Source organism: Camarhynchus parvulus, chromosome 27 (assembly GCF_901933205.1).
Source record: "Camarhynchus parvulus chromosome 27, STF_HiC, whole genome shotgun sequence".
In the NCBI taxonomy this organism is placed as follows: Eukaryota; Metazoa; Chordata; class Aves; order Passeriformes; family Thraupidae; genus Camarhynchus; species Camarhynchus parvulus.
Genome location: NC_044597.1, coordinates 3,991,095 through 4,010,720, shown reverse-complemented (window position 1 = coordinate 4,010,720; position 19,626 = coordinate 3,991,095). Strand labels below are relative to the sequence as shown.

The 19,626-nt window shown below is 42.8% G+C and overlaps 1 protein-coding gene across 9 annotated transcripts in view; it reads right to left on the bottom strand.

Annotated features, from left to right (window-relative positions):
- The window catches only part of TANC2 (tetratricopeptide repeat, ankyrin repeat and coiled-coil containing 2), a 142,648-nt gene extending 126,069 nt beyond the window's left edge, over positions 1-16,579 (bottom strand). For 4 of the 9 annotated variants that reach the window (XM_030966077.1, XM_030966074.1, XM_030966076.1 and 1 more), the window contains exon 1: positions 16,075-16,579. The gene's annotated coding sequence lies outside the window, so the exon portion shown is untranslated. Of the gene's footprint in view, positions 1-15,483; positions 15,865-16,074 lie in introns of those variants that run through there. The other 5 variants (XM_030966071.1, XM_030966073.1, XM_030966075.1 and 2 more) reach the window with 2 other exon arrangements.
- Positions 16,580-19,626: the final 3,047 nt, after the last annotated feature.

Sequence of the window (19,626 nt, the reverse complement as noted above, 5' to 3'; positions counted from 1 at the left end):
TCCTTTTCCAGAATGAAAGAGAACAGTGTCCCCAAGCATTCTGGTGCTGGAGGGACTCAGAAAAGCACTGGAACTGCAGCATCACCTGGTTTCACTTGGCTCTCTGTGAAAGCAGGGAAAGGACTGTGCAGTAAAGCAGGCAGGAGGGGCAGGGCAAAGCAAATTGCACCTCTGGTTTTTCCAATGCTCCTGTACCAGCCAGCTGAAGTGACTAAGGCACTTCTGAGCCACAGGCAAGGCTCCTGAGGCCAATATAATGTTTTGGTTTTCAACTGGGATAAGTTAAGAGGATACTTGGTATTCAAAGCCAACTTCCTAAGCCGTGGTAATGTAGTTTTCAGGAGTCACATTGAAAGTAACTCAGTCTTGGATTTGGGAAGTGCTCAGCTTACTCTGGCTCTCTCACTATGAATGTTTTCTGCCTGCTACTGTTTATCTCCTCAAGGCTTTGTGGACTTGGTTCTTTGATTCCCTTTTTGGACCTCAAACAGCTTGCTCTATGGTTAGTTGATTTCTCCTGTTAAAAAAAAAATCTCACTGGGCTTTCAGTTCTCACTTGCATCACACTGAGAAACTATAGTTGTTTTTGCCAGAACTGTAACTCTGTATATCTCCATTTTTGCTGCTGGTTGTGGGATGAAACCATAAACCATAAACTCCTGATTGTGTTGTTAGCTGAGGAGGACAGTGTGAAGTGAAGTTCGTGTATACAACACTGAATTCTTTTGAAGCCTGCTATGTGCTGTAATTTCAAATGTACTCACACAATGGCTTCATTTATAACTCATAGTTTAAACACACTGTCTGAAGTAACCCCTTTGGTTACATTCCCAATTCATTGGTCTCAGCCTTAAACAGCAGCCCATTGTCTCCTCTGCTGTAGCTAACATAGCCAAAATGCCTGATTCACCTTTATTATACTCTGAAACAATGTCTACTAAGAAACAATGGTCTGAAATTTCCTCAGGCAAGTTCGGCAGAAAAACATTTCTGACATCAAGATGCGTTACAGCAAATACAGCAATCGCCTGGCTGCATCACCACCCATATCAAAAAGGCTTTTTTCTTTAGCAAGAATGAGTCAGAAACATGAAAAATAGTTAAATGTTCAGAATCTTGTAGCTAGATGGGATTATCTTACATCTAAATTAAGTATGGATAGCATGTTTTCCAAAGTTCATTGCTTTTAAAGCCAAATAATGCAAATGATACGGCAGAAACCACTTGAGGATAGTCTTAACACAAATCTAAAAAAAGGCATATTTCCTCAGCTACCAGAGAGCTTTTATGCTCTATAAACACACACAAGGAAAGCAAAGGAGGAAAATCTCTGCTCTCAGCTTTTGGGCTCTTGCTATTAAAGCAATATTCATAATCCCTACTGCCCAGCTGTGTGATACAGTCATTTAACTTGTTAACCTCTAGCGATCACAAGACCCATGAATAAATCCCTCCTTTATACATGATGGAAGCAACTCCCCAGCTCAGCAACACCTCCCAGGAACTGAGCCAAGGCAAGGAGATGAACACGGATACTAAAAAACACAAGAAAAGCAGCATGACCTCACTTCCAGCAAGGATTTAAAGGGCATCATGCTGAGAGACAAGCATGGTACATACCATGTACATAGGTATATTCCACTTGAAATCCGTGCTTCATTCTCTCTTTTCAAACTGGTTTTAAAACGCATCTCCTTCTCTGCTACACAGTTCCTCTATACTCCATCATTCCTTTGCTACCTAAGCCATGTCCTGTTTCAAGTCTTCCTCAGCTCTAAAATATCTTCCACAAAACAAATGAAACAGAACAAAAGTGACTCTTAGGAAAATTTCTTGGTTTACTTTATTTACGAGTTTGTTTCTATTAACCAAACCACTGAGCCACTACGACATCCCTCCAAAACAACTGATATAGATCTCAAAAATTCCTGTAAGGTGAAACTATTAAAATACTAAGGGAAAACATCGGAAAGCTGCTGACTAAGAAATCATTTCTCTGCTCTATAAAGCCCAGGCAATTGGGATTACTGTAAATGAAGCCTGCAGAAAAAACCCAAAACTCTTCCTTCTCCCAGCAAGCTCACTGTGCAGAGCCAATAGCAAGTGTTTGCCTTTGGTTTTCCGGGTATAGGAAGTGCATTTCCTCTGCTGCTCCTGCAGCCCACTGCAGGAGAGATTCACAGAGCAACAATGCCCAGAAAAAGAAACTAAAATAAGAAAATCTCAGCTCAGTCAACAGTGAATCTAAAATGACTCCTTTGGTGTCAAGCTAAGGTCTCTGCTGTTAAAAGGTGACTCTGCTCATGAGTGATTTTTTGTATAATAATTACTTTTAATACACTAATACACACAGACACAGACAGTGTGGTTTTGTTGTAGTCCCTATGCTGCTCTATCAAGAAAAACAAGGATTCTTCCACTTGCACCAGAATAAAGAGGCTTCCTCCTTCCCAACACAGTTCAAATCACGCATCAATATGTGACATATAATACAGATTCAGTGCTAGTTCTAGGTAATTTGACAGTAGAGAATTAGATTCCGAACTTGAAATCCTTCTAAGAAGTTATTACTGCTGCAAAATTACTATAATATGACTACTGCAACAGTTAATTAAAAAGATCTGTCACCATGTTCAGGAAAGAATTTTTCACAGGCTGTTTTTGCTACCAACTCTACCTGCTCTAAGTACTCACACTATATTGGCAGTAAAGTGGAATGATTAGTTGAATCTATGTAAGCAAACTTAAAATAACTACACCCCTGAAGTAATGAAAAGAGGAAGATAAGGAATGAATTTCAGTATTATTAACGACACCCCTTCTCTTTAACTCTCAATTATATTTGTTTGTATAAAATCATTTGTGTCAGGGCACATTTTATTAGCTTGCTCTGAAACATCTGTAGAAAACTCAGGCAGTAATTAGACACATTAATGTCTAATACTGAAGAGTAATTTACCTCATTCCCCACTGCCAGCTAAGAAATGCTACTTAGTCCTCTCTAAATGTACTCTTGCTACATTTTTCCAGACTACTGCAGAATATAAATTATGGTCATAAATACATACACATAGAAAAATTTTAAGGACTATATCAAATTATTAGAAAAGGGGAAACCATATAAAATTCTCTATTAAAGGCTGTAGTCAACAAGACACCAAGTCCCAAAGACCTTATTACAAATACACATAAACAACATGGTAAATTCAGAAGAACTTGGGGGGAAAAAAGTAATGAAGATTTACCAGCTTCCAATACTCAGCTAATAATTAAAGATGTGAAAATCCACTAAACATCCACGGAGAAGACGCTGCTTAGAGCAAAAGGTGACCTGTAACCTTTACTATGAGGGTGTGTAGAAAAATAATGCTGATTCGCATTCCAATTCAGTCTCAAGCCTGCCTGCCCTGCAGATAAGATAAATGCATCTGTAACACCAGGCAGTTTTCACCAGAAAGAAATACACAACTACATTCCTTACAGCTCAGTCTCAGCAGCACCCACCTCCTGAACCACTGCCCCACATACATAATGCAAGCAAATTCCTGTGAAAAGTGTATTAAATAAAATTTAAAATTCCTTTCCTCGCATTTCTGTGGAATTAATAATAATAATTTTTTAAAACCTTTGATGCAAGGTGCCATGAAAGGGCAGTATATGCGCAGTCAAGGAGAAAAAGCAGCTGATCCATCTTTGATAGCAAGTCACCCCGAGTGCAGTGATCCATTCTATTCTGAAGGATGTTGACTGGCATTTGTAGCACAGGTATAAATGTGTCAAAATCCTGTTTGACTTCTAAATCGCTCAACCAAGTCAGTCTTAATCTCCAGATGAGCTTTTGTTCTCTCTAAATGCTCCATTAGAAGATTGGGAGCCTTTTTCACACAAGCTTTTCAGAATATATCATTACTAAGTTCACCACTTTTCGGTTACTCTTCCCACCAGCCTACCCACATATTTATTTACATGCAATTATCTATTCAGGAAACACATTTACAAATTCAGAAACATCTCGTTGCTGCTCTCTTCCTTAATGTCAACTTCACTACCTGAGTTCTCCAATAATTTATTTGCTCATCTTCTTTCGCCCTCAGGATGCACAAGACAATAGTGAGAAATATAAGCCCTGGCATTTACAGACCTGCATCTGCAGGAACAACTCATGGCAAGGGAGAAGAAAATAACATTACTGTCACACACAGGCAGCTCCTGGGTCATCTTGACAAGCAGGACAACTTAGGAGGGAAAAGTATCCAGGAATGCTGGAAAAACACAGAGATTGCCATCCCAGAAAAGATTTCCTTTCAGCCTACTGGAAGGCACAGAGCAGAAGCTGGAGTTCCCATAGAAAAGACTCTCACAGAATAGGGATGATGACCTGACATCTTTTTGGGAAGCTCACAGGATGAAGAACAAGCAGACTTGCTCAGCCCAAGGGTGTTTTGAAGGTGACACTGCAAACAGCAGACAAACCACTCAAGGCTCCTCAGTCCTGCACACCAGCACAGACTGGTGCCCTTTGGAAGAAGAATAATTTCTCACATGCTTCCTTTATTGTCACACATGTAATTCTCTCAAGGCCAGGTAGAAACACTTTCCCATGGCTGCTTTTAATGGTTTAAAAGTTAGCACGTTGATGGAAGAGGAAAACGGGAAAGAGCTTCTCTCTGTGTGATTATTTACTCAAATCCTTCCCATTACTAACAAGCAGAACGATAAAAACCACCTAAGCATGAGGAGGTGGAAGACTTCACTTCATACAAATAGTTTCATTTCAGAAGATCTGAGCACACACGAGCAGAAGGGAAATCCATGGTGTTTGTGCAGCAAGTCCTGCCCAAGGCTCTGCTGCCCACCCACAGCTCACTCGGCACCCGAGGGACCAGAGATCAATTCCTGGCCCTGCCACCCCAATTCAACCACGCCACAAAGACAAAACAACAGCAGGATGAGAAGGGGGAGGGAGGAGGAAGAGGAAGAGCACAAATAAAGGAAGGAAAACCAAGCTGATGTTCCTCTAATGAGCAACGTGCAAATCTCGTCATCTGATATCTATACTGGGTAAAAACAACTTTTGGAGGAAAACAAACAAAACACAGTTGAAAAAATACCAGGTTCTTTCTGGAGCTTTCTTATAGTATTTCTAGGCTAATTCACATTTTTGCCTACAGTATTTCTACATATTATTTAGTATAACACTGTTAGCAAGCTGCACTCAGATAAAATCCATCTCCTCAAGGAAAATCTAGAATTCCCAGAGGTACACAAGTAATACAATATGAAATCTGGAGACATCTTTCCTTTATTTAAAAGGTAAACATATAAATATTGCATCTTTCCATCAAATTAGGCACATTAAACATGTAAGTGAAGTGACTAATATTTTAAGTGGTTTCTTATTTGGAAGAAAATAATAAAATTCAATTTTATTAAGTATTTACACTTTCAACAATCATTTACTGTTTCTGTTTAATATTAAAAACAAAGTCAGATCAAATCCCACTAGCACAAGCACTTCAGATAGAACAACCTGACACCAGGAATGGAAACTCGGGATTTTTCAAGAGGGAGAATGGACACAGAGTGCTTTTTCCTGGGCTCTCTGTAGTTATAGTTGATGTGAATGATGTGTTACAGAGCATCTTAAAAATACAAACAGGCATCCTACACAACAATTTTGCAGTTCCTTTTAATCACATCCTGCAGTTTACACCCCAACCAGCCACGCCGCATCCTTTTCTTACACATAATATTAATATTTATTCACATTTTCTTGAAAAACTTATCTAGAAATCAGTCAGTCAACAACTTGTCGTGATTTATAGTTGTTGGGTTTTTTCTAGCTATTCACAAAGAGCCTAAGCTCAGAATATGGAATAGCAGGCCTGCTGCCAGCAGACTTCCTGTGCTCCAAGCCTGAAGCATATGGATAAGCTCTTAATACAATACAGAAAGACACTTCTTGAATGTAGGCAGGCAGGATTGCTTTGCACAGAAGTTCAGCACAAGTGTATAGACTATGAGCAAAGTGCCAGCAGATATAAATCTGGGGATTTATGTTATAGATGCTTGACAGGAGAGGTTTAAGCTGCCCAAATTCCAGAACTGCACACTGCAGCCAGCACTCACATCCATCAGACACAAGAGCACAGGTGGCAGAATGTGACATCTGAGAAGGGTAAATAAATGTCCACATCCACACTCAGCTCTACTGCATCCACAGCTAAGCAGGTAATCATTAATACTAACATTATTCTGAATATTACGTCACTCTTAAACTGAGGAAAACCAACCCAGGGCACACAGTACATAAAGATGGACTCATCACTTGGAAGGTTTGTATGGTTCCTCAGCTTCCAGATAATGAGCTTATGTTACATGATTTAATCTTCCTTTAAAGATTGTTTTATCCAAACTTGGAAAGGTTTTTAGTTTGCCTCCATTTATGAAGAATGTTTATTTGCATCTGATTTTTAGTGGTTATGCTGGAGTAAAAAACCTTGACTACAGAAAAAGACATGTACATGTCACCAGTAAAAGTGACAGCCAGCTCCTTGTGGGGCCTGATCTGCTTTTTCAGCTGCCTGTCTGCAAGGACAAAAGCAATGCAAAAGTTTATTGTAAGGGCTTTCTAAGCACAAAATTTTAATTGCAACCAAGCAACACTAGACAACACACAGTATACAGTTACATCAGCCATATCATGGATTTGGTTTAGGTGAGTGCTCAAACTTGCCACAAAAAATTAACTAATTAAGGAGACTATTCCAAAATGGAATACCTGACAAACTGTATTTCTTAATAGAAATAATTTGGTAAACAGATTAAACAACCATATGCACACATTTAAAAAATAGCATTTGTTAACTCACTTAAAAAATCTGCATATGTATCCACCAATTTCAACTCAGATTTCTACTCCCAGAGGTCCAAACTACAGTAACACAACATGGAAAACTGACTCAGCGCAAGGATTAGGGGCGTATTCAGTAGGCTTGGACAGAATCTTTATTGACCAGATTTGGTAAAGTGGGCTTCTGGACATTTACAAGAGGCAGAAGCAGTTTAAAAAAACCCAAAACCAAAACAACAACAACAAAACCACCACACAAAGAAATCAGCGAAATCAAGAGTCCAAAGCAAAGCTTAAACACATCATGAGGATTCCTGCAGCTACAGCCATGCAGGGAAGACCCTGGCAAAGTCCCCGTCTGAGACAATGTACACTGACAGGAAAGCAGCTACATCTGCCTAGAAAATCTGATGAAGACCAAAGCCCTCTTTGAAAGCCCATCTGGGTCTGTGCAGAAATTTTCACCACACTGACCCAAAGTATTGACAGAGTCTGAGTGAGTCTACAACAAGAACCCAAGTCTGAAAAGGGCACAAATTCATAACTCCACCTAAATTTCCCTTGCCCTGCGTACATGCAAATTATATTTATCAATTTTCATTTCAGATGTTTTACAGTGCTTTGTGCTGCTCCTGTTCTTCTGTATTTATAGTGCTGACCATTTTTATTCGGAATAAACGCTGAGAAATTAACTTGCTCATACTCCAAGCTTCTAATTTTTTCAAGACCCATTTGAATCTAATCCTTTCTTCCTATCCCTGTAGCACCTTGAAAGCCAACACCATCCACATGTTTTACCAGTACACTCTCAATTCCTCCATCCAGGTTACTAAGCAACCTGGTAACCAGCTCTGCAGCCACTGTACTGCACTTCTGATCATGCCACATCCAACTTTTCAAACAAAAATATCACAGGCCACCATACTGAAGTGATTCACAAAGCACAACAAGAGAGTTTTTCACCTCATTACAAAGTTTCTCTGATTTTAGAGCAGCAATTTGTTCAAGACTAGTTAATAGTGCCAAAGACTGAGCTCTTCAGTCTCCATTGGGTAAAGTCTAAATCCAATCAACAGACCGTCATATAGCCTGCAAAAACAATTCCCCAGTTTCATGGATTCATCAAGTTGAGGCTTACATAATACCAAAAAAAAGCCTATTTTTTTTTTAGTGCCTAGGAGCTGGTCTAGCAGGCATCACAGCCACACTCGTCTGACTTACTCCCCTCACACTTTCTCTCAAATGCCAGCAACTAAAACCCCAGCAGAGCCCCCCATGACTGAAAATACTTCTCAAGTTGGCAAAAATAAACACTTGCATCTCTTTCTCTTTGAAAACGTACACTGATTTAGAATGACACCATTTGGCCTGTGATCACAACTTGTAACTGGCAAGAACTCCCACTGTTATTACTTTTTGGGATAACTGCTACCCACATAGAGCCAGATGGTCCTTTCCACCTCTGCTGAGGAGGTGGAGCAGCACTGCCTGCTGTCAGCATTACAGCTTCTTCACTTTCTCTAAATCAAGACAGGGATGATATTACCAGAATGAAGAGAAAGAGGATGGGCACTTGTAGCTCCATTGCAGTTTCAGCCTTCAAAGAACAATAGTCCTTTCTTTCATGGTGCCTGTTACACTAAATCTCCACTCCTGAAGACAAGAAAACAAGGGAATGTCATGGCCCCCATGCAGGTATTAACCAAAGGCTGGTGCCAATGAAAAGCTGCTCAGAAAGATTTCAATCAAACACAGATGTTCTAGCTGTGAAGCTGAGTATCTCATACTAACAACTGTGTGAAGCAGCAGGAAACTGAGTTGGGGTCTTCTAATCAAATCTTACACTGAAAATTAAATAGGAAAATCATTTGAGTAAGAGGAGAAAAACCCATTAAGCAAGAAAATGGGGAATTTGTCCCTCCATAAAATATAAATTATCTATTAAACTAAGATTATGTGGAACTGCAAAAGCTGCTGGGAAAGATAATCAGCATTAGACTCCAACTTATACAGAAAGTAACAGATGAAGCAGCACACAGCTACACACACAGAATACCTGCCACAACCCAGATCGTTTTGCACATATCCTTAAAGATAAAGTCACATAAAGAACACCAGAGCCTGCAAGTTGGGATAAACCAGCAAAATCTGCAGACACAAGCATTTATTTTGATCATTCAAATCACACTATCCACTTGCATTTGCACCTCTTCACAGGCTCAGTTTAATAACTCCCATAAAAGTTACACACTCACAACACACACATCCTTTTGTCTCTCTTCTCCAAGCATCAATGATTTCTAAAAATCTATCCTCACTATTTCACATTGGTTTTCCCTCTCTCAGAACCCTTCCATATTCTATTCCAGAAAATCCCTGAAGGATAGAAAGTTGTTTATCTGTTTGCCTGCTAAACTGCTCTTTGCTGAAGACTTTCCTCTAGAGCACTTGCAGGAACAGCCTGGCTAAGCCCATTCCAATTATCTACTCAGTCACCGACCCCTTCTGCTCCCAGATCTTCTTCTGCTCAGACATGGAACCAGGAATGTGCCTGCTCTGAAGCAGCCTGGAGAAACAGGAGTAGCACAGGGGTCTTAGGCCTGAAAAGACAACACTTCTTGACCAATTTCAAATTCCAAGCACCCTAAATAATGAATGAATAAATGCTGCCATCTCCCAGTCCTGGTAAGCTACAGAGCACACAGGCTTTCCCACTGATACCTGTCAGCATTAAAAACATGGGAACTCATTTCTACAAAAGCACTTTGTACCTTTATCTTCTTGTTGCTACACTTCTTCACTTCGCTATCTGGAACATTAAGAGCACCTATCAAAAACAATTTCTAGACAGAGAATAATCCTACATAATAAAATGGAAGATAAGGCAAAAAGGGAAAATAATTTGTTGTTAAGGACGTAAATAAAAGGACCGACCACCACAAATATTCCAACTCCCATTCTGAAAGATATTATACTCTGTCTTTAATTTTGGTATTTTTCATATGCACTGCTGGTTTCTCTGTTTCATCAAGGTTCTCATCCAAACTATGAAGAAAACACAAATTTTTATGAAAGACGCCTGAAAAGAACACAAAAAAAGGAGGAAACCACTTACACCCATATACAAGCCTTACTCATTAAGCCATATAAAAAATCTAAATTGCAGCAGAGGTGTTTCCTACTGATTGTTTTGTAAAAGCATTTTGCTTAAATAATCTGAATACAGAAAAATAGCAGCAATCTGTCAAATATTGTTGTACCTGCCATGGAAAGGGGAAAATCAAATAAACACACAAAATACTTGGAAAGAAAGTAAGTAAACAAGAAGCTCCCCATCATAAAATACAAATTAACCATCTCTTTTCTCACACTTCTTAATTAATAACAAATACTCAATGTGATTTGTACTGCAAATAACAATTCACCTATCCAAAATACTTCTTTTATTAATGAGATCATTACAAATCTTAAATTTGAGATCACTACAATTCAGCCATAATTAGCAATTACAGCTGATGTAAGTAAAAATACAACAATTGAATATTCACTAATAAAGTGAGGAACTCTGAGAAAAATGATGCATTTATGCTATTCATTGTTATTTGGGATTTTTTCCTCAGCTGTCAAGCTATTCTATATTTTAATCTTAAAATTATTCCCTGCAGATGAGGGTAAAAGATGTAGTTCAACTAGTCAGCTGAATTTCATTAGTGGTGTGATATGAGCTTCAGCTATTACACACTGGAAATGTGCAAATCTGATCTCTGAAAACCAAGTCAGCTAATTCCAATGGCAGAAAACGAGAACATATGGAAATCTGGATATAAAGACAAATAATTTCAAATGACAAGCAGACCTCTGCTGCCTCACATGCAACCTACTCTAAAAGAAATTATCACAAATTTACGAACTAAGAACTCAAGGAAAGAGCAGCAAGAAGGCTTGTCTCCATCCTTCCAAGCTCTGGGAAGGCAGGGATAATGGCAGACACACTTTTGGTATTTGCAAACGCACAGAGGAACAAACACAGCTTTCAGCCTCTCCGCTTTGATCGGCACAGTAAGGTCACAAATGCTCATCAGATGACTTTTCAGTAACTTCTGAGAAATGGGGCACCATGAATAGAACTGCTTGTGGTGCAAGAAAGGATCATTCATCCACCCCAGGTCCTCCACTCCGGACATACCACTGGATTCTTTCTCATTAAGTACAAGTGAACAACTAATGAGCAACAAGTTGCTCCAAGACTGAAATTATGTGTCTGAAAGATCTCTCACAACAAATCCCTCTGCAGCCAAACACTGAAATAAACAGCAAGCCTGCCCTCACCCTGCAGAGCTCCCAGTCTGCTCAGGAAGATGTTCCTTCGGTCACAAATGTGTTCTTTTCATAAAGGACAAATAAATAACAAATACTGGTAAGAGCTGAAATGTCAACATGCATGATTCATTGCTCTCTTCATTAATGATGCCAGCTCAAGAGACAGCACCACTCTCCCAGATTACTTCCCTGCCATTAGCTCACACAACATCACTCCTCAGCAGCACCAGGGCTCCAGCGGCGTGCAGGGACCTGCCTGTATAGGAATAGTAACATGAACTCACCAGGATCCTGTATGTTCCTCAAGTATCTGCATGTGCCTCTGCCAAATTGGCTCTTAAGGATTCCTACCTCAGGTTACTTCTTCAGTAAAGCTAAATAATCCTCATCTTTACAATGCAACAGACGGATGGGAGAGGAAGGGAAAAAAAACAAAAAAGCCAAAAAGCCTACTCATATTTTCAGTTCAAAAAAGCAACATTTTTAGAAAATAAGCCCTGCACTCAGAGCAGGGAAAAAACTTTGCCAAAGTGTTATAAAAATTACTGAGGAAGCAAAACCTAGACTGAAGTTTGCTTTATGCAGAATACATAGAAACCCAACTATTACACAGATTTTATAAAAGCCATGAATAAGTAATGATTCCTTCAAAATCAAATAATGATGCAACATGGCACAAACCCAAAGCTGAGTCAAAGAAGCACACGGTACTTTTTATGTTTTCTCATTACTAATTAATGCTTTCTTACAGAGTATTTTTCAAGATAGAGTTTCTCATGCCACAGTATAAATTCTGTTATTTGATGAATTTTGGAAGGATAGGGAATAAATGCTACCCAGGAAGAAAGCCAGGCTGCTCAGGGGACTCAACAGATTATTCAAAGATTTCTCTTCCTGAGGAGCTGAAACGCGACAGTCCCATTACCACAGCACCCAGAACATACAGCATCTTTATTCACAACACAGTAAAGTTTCTGCTCCCTCCTCAGAATCCTACAGGCAATTCCATGCCAAATTCCTCTCCAATGTGTCCAGCATCCTTGTTAAACTAGATCCTTTTGTCACAGGTTGCTGAAGTAGAAACCTGAGGAACCCAGGGATGGGACAGCTTCACAAGGGTCTGGGCTCTAAATTCCCAGTTTTTCCCTTTCAAATGCAAGTCTACACAAAACAAGTGCTATTTCCTCTAAGTAATGTAGAGTTTGCATTTAAAGTAATAACTTTTCAAATGAATGTAAAACAAACAACTGCATTTTAGCCCCATACAATAATGGGACTGGAACCATTCTAAGGAACATAACTAGAATTTGGTTTTTCCAAGCTCATAAAATCCAGCTGGCAAATAAACCAGACACAAATGACCCAGTTCACTGGATCAAGTATTTCCAGGTGCAGTGAGCTCCAAGCACACTAATTTATCTCCAGCGAGTGCAACAGGCATGTGCTCCACTTTCCAGTTAAAATGAAGGTGCCATTCTGGGTTGGCTGGAGCTAATTTTCCTCACAGTAGCTCACACAGGGCCATGTTTTGGTCAAAGACTTGAACTGCAAGAGTCAAAAACAACCAGTGGGCTGGTTACCAGCTGGTTACCAGTGTTACCAGTTCTGTTACCAGTGATGACCATGGTAACCTCCCAAAGCCCTTGCTGGCAATGTTACCATGTCCTGTGTCACCACAGAGCTTCACATGTCCTGTGGATGCTGAAAGAATTCCTAGAGGTGGGCACACATTTATCACACTGGAAACAAAGCACAAAACCTGAAATTACTGACCAGGCTGACTGCGAGGGTTATAACCAATGATGTAACAAAGGCTGCAAGACTATGAGTATTTGTGGAGTACCAAAAACAAACCATTCACCTCTGTACACCAAAAGGTGCCATTTTAAGGCTTTGTGCAATACAAATTCCCAACTGGAATCAACCATTCCGAGAGCTCATAAAGGATAAACCCAACCACTCTATTTCCTACTCCTGCATCCTCCTCCTGTCACTTTCAGGCTCCACAGGTGAAGTTCAGTTCGTTGATCCAGCAAGAAATTTAACTCCACAAAATAAACAGCTGTCATTCACACAACAGTTGCTCAAAAGTTCAATGCAGCACATGACAGAGGGTCCACAACACTGAGGGTGGGAGAACAGGACAGTGATTCAGCACAGCTTCTTAAAATCTGCCTAACCTCATCAAGAAACAAGCAAAGTCATTTGCCTGTCTGGATGTCAAAGGAAATTACCTTGGCAAAGGAAATAACCATTGTGCTCTAAAGAAAATTCATCCTCAAAAGTTGAAAGAATCAATGTTTATACATCAAAGAGACAAGAAACAAGGATTTTGCTTTTGAAAAAAATTCAAAGCGAAAGATTTTTTTTTTAATAGCGCAAAATATGGGATTACAGGTGTTACCAGACTCTCAGCTCATCTCATGTTTAACCACCTCTAGAAAAGGGAAATCTTGATAAAACATAAGAAAGGACATAATCCTTCTCTTTTGCTAATGAGAAAAACCATGCACAAATTTGGGAGAGTCACAGGTCCATTTTTTTGTTTTTAATGTACCAAGGGGTTGTTCTAGTTTTCTGGCTTCCCTCTTATTGTTTTTCTTTTGCAGTCTAACAAAAAAGTAAGATATACTACCATGAATTTTAACAAGCATTCTGAAATTAAACAAAATACAAGATTATAAACTAATGAATACACAGTATAAACAACATAAACATGTCACAAGCAGGCCTGGCATCAAAGTGTTCTTCTGGAATTATATATAAACTCACACCTGCAAAACGCAAGAGTAAACAGTGCATAATATTGTGCATGATACATATTTGGGCCTGAAACCATTTGCATTTATGGTTATTAATATTAATAAGCAAGAATTTGCAAGCAGGAAGTTAGGGATGCTTGTCTGTAATGTATTAAAAAATTCATCTTGCAAAAATTCCCTGCACATAACAGGAATGCTCATGGATTTCTCAACATTAACATATGTATCACTGGTATTTCTAAAGGTTTAGCTGAAAGTAAATCTAGTGTATGCAACCTGAAATTTAAAACAACCCAGAAGCTCACACAGGATCATGGGAAAACCAATGGAAAAGACAGAAAGATGAGAACAAGAGAGGAATTGCTACAAGGCAATCAATACTGATAAGGAGTTTATTTTATAAAATTATATTAGTCATCCAGGTACCCTGAATATGTAAGCAGTAATTCACACAGTAATTACAAGTCTACCTTGCAGGCCAGTATGCTCCAATTATTCCATGGCCACAGCAGAGATCCAAACAGGATACGACCCTGCCACTGCAATGAAATTGGGGTAAATTTGGAATACACAGTCTTTCACTCTGTAGGATGCCCTTAGGATGAGTCACTACAGAAAAGAAGCACAACTCTAAGTAGTTTGTTTATTTTCTTAGAAGCCCAAGAGTCATAAAAGCCACAGACCTCAAACTGGCTAAGATAGTCTTTGCCTAAGCATTGCTGCTCTCTTTCCATCAACAGTCTGTTTGCAGAGTCAAAAAATGAGATTTAGATTATGGCAAATGGCAATATATTGTATTTTCTTCATTCCATCACAGGTCTATCATGCATTTCCTAGGTAAACATTCCTCCACACCAACTGCCCATAATCTAAGGTGTCTCACCACACAGTAAAGAGCCTCATGTGACTGTACCCAGCAAATCCTCTTCAAAACATTCTCACCGAAAGGCACTTATCACACCAGCTCCTTTTTCCTTTTTAATTCACGCCTTAGGAACGGATGTTCCCACGTGCGGGTTTGGAAATTAAGTTCTGAAGATTAAATAAGGAAAATAACAACCTTTAGCATTTTGCAGGAATCATTCCACGCTCCAGCCTGAGCAACGGTGCTGGCAGGGTCTCTTGGCCATGTTGTTGCTCTCCATAGCACGTTTGCAGTATTTCTTCTTCTCCTCCCAATCCAACATTGATTTCCCTTCGCTCCTATACCGCAGCTATGTTGCACTCCCCAGCAGCGCTAATTAGCCTCCATAATTTATTTAAGTTCGCCAGCTACTTCATTTTCCTTGCACTATTTTCACCTTGATAAAAGCCTAAACCCCACACTGCTCCATCACTGCCCAAACCAGCTCGCCGACACTAGCTCCGGAACTTCCCAACACAAACGGCGATGAGAATCTGCCTTTTCCACCCAAAACACCCATCTGAGCGCCGTCTGCCTCATCATCATCTCGCTTTGCTTTTTTGCATTTTAGCCCCCACCGACCAACCCACGCCTGTAACGGAGAGATACAGCGTGTGTCATTAGACTCCACACGCCTTACTCACCCCTTGGAGGGCGCGGAGGGAGGGGGTTTAACCCTCCCGGTGCCCGCAGCAGCGGGGGCGAGGGCGGTGAGTGCCCGCATCACGTGTGCGGTACCTGCGGCACCTCCCGCTAAACACGGGGCGAGAAAAACGGCCTCGCTACAGCCTCCGCCGGGCCCGAGGGGATGGATCGGGCGGAAAAAACACCCATCGCGGACCCCCGCACGCCGCTTTCTCGTTAAACAAAACGCTCGGTTTCCTTTTCGAACAAAATAGTCAATTTCTCATTGAAGAAACGGAATTTTGGGGAACTCGCTGCTCGCGCCGACCCCGCCTTTCCCGGCGCTCGCCGCCGCCGCATCCCCATCGAATGAGCGAGGCATCGACAGCGCCGGCTTCCCCTGCCCGGGAATCGCGGGGAGGAGCCCCCCGCCCCAGCCCTGTTGTTGCGGTGCCCCCGGCCCCGTCCCCCGCCCGCGGGAGGGGCGTGGCGGGGATCGCGATCTCCCCTCCCCTCTTCACGACCGCCGGGCGTTGCCCCCTCACGGTGTGTCCCCGTCGTGTCCCACCCTCACCCGTGGCCCTCGCGCCCAGCGCTCCGCTGGTCCTTACCTGGCGCGGGAGGCTCCCGGCGGCCCCTCACAGAGCGCGGCTGCGCCCCCCTCTCACCGCATCGCCGGGAGCCGCCGCCGCCGCCGCGGCGAGCGCGCGCCCGAATGGGAGGGGACGGGGGGCGGCCGGTCTCGCCCCTCCTCGGCGGCTCCTTCACCGCCCGCCCGCTACAGCGCCCCCTCCGCCCGTTCGTCCGTGCCCGCCGCGGCCTCCTCGGGGGAGCCGCCGCTCCTCCCCTGCCGCTTTCCTCTTCCCTTCCCCCGTTCCTTCGCTCGGTCGCTCCGAGCTCGCCGCCGTCTCACGGGAGCCCGCGGAGGGCGGGGAAGGGAAGCGGCGCGCGGGCGCGCGCGCTCCCGGGGCTCCCTTACCCACCGCCCCCCATGAGCGCACGGAGGGGCGCGGCCAAGCGCGGATTCGTGACGAGGGCACGGTTATACAAAACAGGCGCGCCACGCTCCTCTAGAGCGCAGCGCTGCTGTCGGCTCCGCGCTGCCCGCATCGCCTTTCCTTCCTTTCCTGCCTTTCCTTTTTCTCCCCACCCCTTCCTCTCCGGCCGTACCTGGCGCGGCTGCGGGAGGCGGCGGGGGATACGCCTCGCTGACACCCGGCCGCCCGCACTCAGCCTCGGCCGGGAGCGGGGGAGCAGCGCCCGCGCCCGGCGAGCGATGGAAACTTTGGGGCAGGATCCGCCGGGGAGGGGGAACGCGGCCGTGGCCGTGGCCGTGGCCGTGGCCATGGCCGTGGCCGAGCAACGGGACGTGCCCAAGCCATGTGCGCTCGCAGCCCGATCTACCCTGGGTTGCCTCCCCACCCCCTGTGGGCAGCACGGCCAGGGCCCCTCTGCCCCGCTCAGGTGAGACCCCACCTGCAGAGCTGCCTCTGGGGTCCCCAGGAGGGACATGATCTTGGTGCCTCCTCTGGACTCTCTCCAACACGATGATTAGAGGGGTTGGAGCAGCTCTGCTCTGAGGAAAGGCTGAGAGAATTGGGATTGTCCAGCCTGGGTGACCTAATTGCTCCTTGCAGTACCTGAAGGCAGCCTGCCAGAAAGATGGAGATATTTACAATGACAGGACAAGGGGAAATGGCTTCAAGCTGGATGGTCTTCAAGCTCCTGCCCAACCCAAACCATTGTATGATTCTGTGAGCTACAGGATGGTCGCCCACAAAGAAGGGAGCAGGAGACACTTTCCAGGGCAGCTCCACGGGCCAGGAACAGGTCTCTGACAGCTCCAGGCTCTGTCAGGACCTGCACAGGGCCAAGGCACCAAAGCCACCTCTGAGGGTTGAACCTGTTCCTGCAGGTACTGCTCGGCCTGGGCACTGACGTGTCATGATGTGATGGAGCACCATGACCCCGGTGTCTGTGTGCTCCTCCAGGTACCTCTGCAGGTGTGCCAACACCCTCACTGGCTTCCACTTGTTCTTCTTAACAAATGAGACTTCTGGGAATAATACCTGGAAACTGAAATGTTTTACTGATCATCACATACAGTTGAAGGCCAGAGGCACAAGGAGCACACAGGAAATGCTATATTACCTGTTAAAGTTAATATAAACATTTATTTAAATTACCTAAATAGTGTGAGGTAGCCGCTGAAACCAGCAATCCAATCAGCATCTTGGCATTGCTTAATTGCCCATGTGAATGAAATGTAACTGACAGAAACTTGGGGTTCTCGTCAAACTGAAAAACATTATTTTTGCACATTAAAAATATATGGTGAACAGAATATTGGGTTTTCACTGGCTATTTCCCTTTAAGAAAAATAATATTTATGTCTTAAGTCAACAAAATAATCTTTTTAGTCCAGTACAAAATGTTCCCTTTAATTAAATTATCTCCACTCCCTTGGGATGGATGCCTCATTAAACCTCCTGGGTGCAGATTGCTTGCCTCCATCTCACCCTGGAATGGTTAAGAGCTTTACATCACATCTGCCCACAGTGCCAAATTAATCACCAAATAAATGAAGCAACAGGGTAATCTTCAGTTGTGAGTCAAGAAAATGACTTGTACAAAAAATAAACTGCAATAGAAAGAATCCTACCTAGGAGGTGTTAATGAAACCCAGAGAGAGTGCTCTGGTTTGGGTTTTATGCATATTTGTAGCAGAACTGATGAACAAGATGCCAAAATTCTGGAATGAAGGTGGCATCAGAGTGAATGCAGACTTGTCATCCACATTATCTGTCAGTGCAGTCGCTGAGTTTGCCTTCACAGGGGAGCAGCATCACAGGAAACAGTGCAACAAGCACTTAAACAACAAATTACAGTAGGGAAATCTTCCAGGAATGTTTTCCTCAAAATCTATACCCTCCTGCGTCCCTTGATCCTTATGGGAATAGTACTGCTTTCCTCAGCATGCCATCCTCGTTGCTTTTGAAGTCCACAGAGGACAGTAAATGACAGGAACTGGTGACAGTGTGGCTGTGTGGCTTGTGCCACTCCTGAGCCTTTTGTGGCACTTCTTCCCTGAAAGAAGATGATGTGATAGACCAAACCACTCTGTACACAAACAGACGCTCTAGAAGGAGTTCAAGCCAGAATAACTCAGACCACCACTGGCACCTTTCAGCTCATGCCTAGAGCTTTGCCATGCCTTTTTTTTTTTTATCATTAATATCTGTTGTGTAACAGCAGTTACTTTGCAGCTAATTTTTTTAAGGTAAATCATATTTGAACGGAATCAAAAATAAGCAGGAGCTAAAATATCTGCAGTGCTGGGGCTGTGCCAAACACCCACAGATTCTGTACCCTGTACTCAAGCCTTGTCAAGTAGCTCAGCACATCTTTATTCTAATCATTTACTTTCATTTTATGCCTAACAGAGAATTGTCCTGATTACTCGAGCAAAGCACAGCAAGAAAAGCACAGAAAACATTTGGTCAGCTTTGGGTCCTTGCTGCTCCTGGCATAGCTTGAACCTCCACAGTCCCTCACCATGAACGATTTTGGTGTATGTGCAGTGATCACATAGCTCTTGACTAGATTTCCACTAAATCTCTTCAGCAAGTGATTGCATCACTCTAAGCAGAGAGGCAGCAAGAGCTGCTGGAGGTTATAGAGTGACTTGAGCAGCTGAAAAAGTCCCGAGGTTCATAACTCTTTGGGCAATGCAATTCAACCAGGAATTTATTGTCACACTCCTGACCATGGACACCCTGATACAGCAGGGGATGGACTGAATAAATGCTTTTCACTTAGACAGCTCTGCATCTCTGCACAGACACTGTTTGCTTAGGTGATAAAATCACAGAGCCAGGGAATCGTTAAGGTTGGGAAAGACCTCTCAGGTCATTTGATGATCCTGGAGGTCTTTTCCAACTTTAATGGTTCTAGGATCATTGAATCCAACTATCAGCCCAGCACCACCACCATGTTCACCACTAAACCATATCCTCAAGTGCCACATCCACGTGTTTTTTGAGCACTTCCAGAGATGTGAGTCCACTACTGTCCTGGGCAACATGTACCAATGTTTTACAGCCCTTTTTTTGAAAATATTTTTCCCTAAAAACTAACCTAAATCACCCCTAGCACAACTTGAG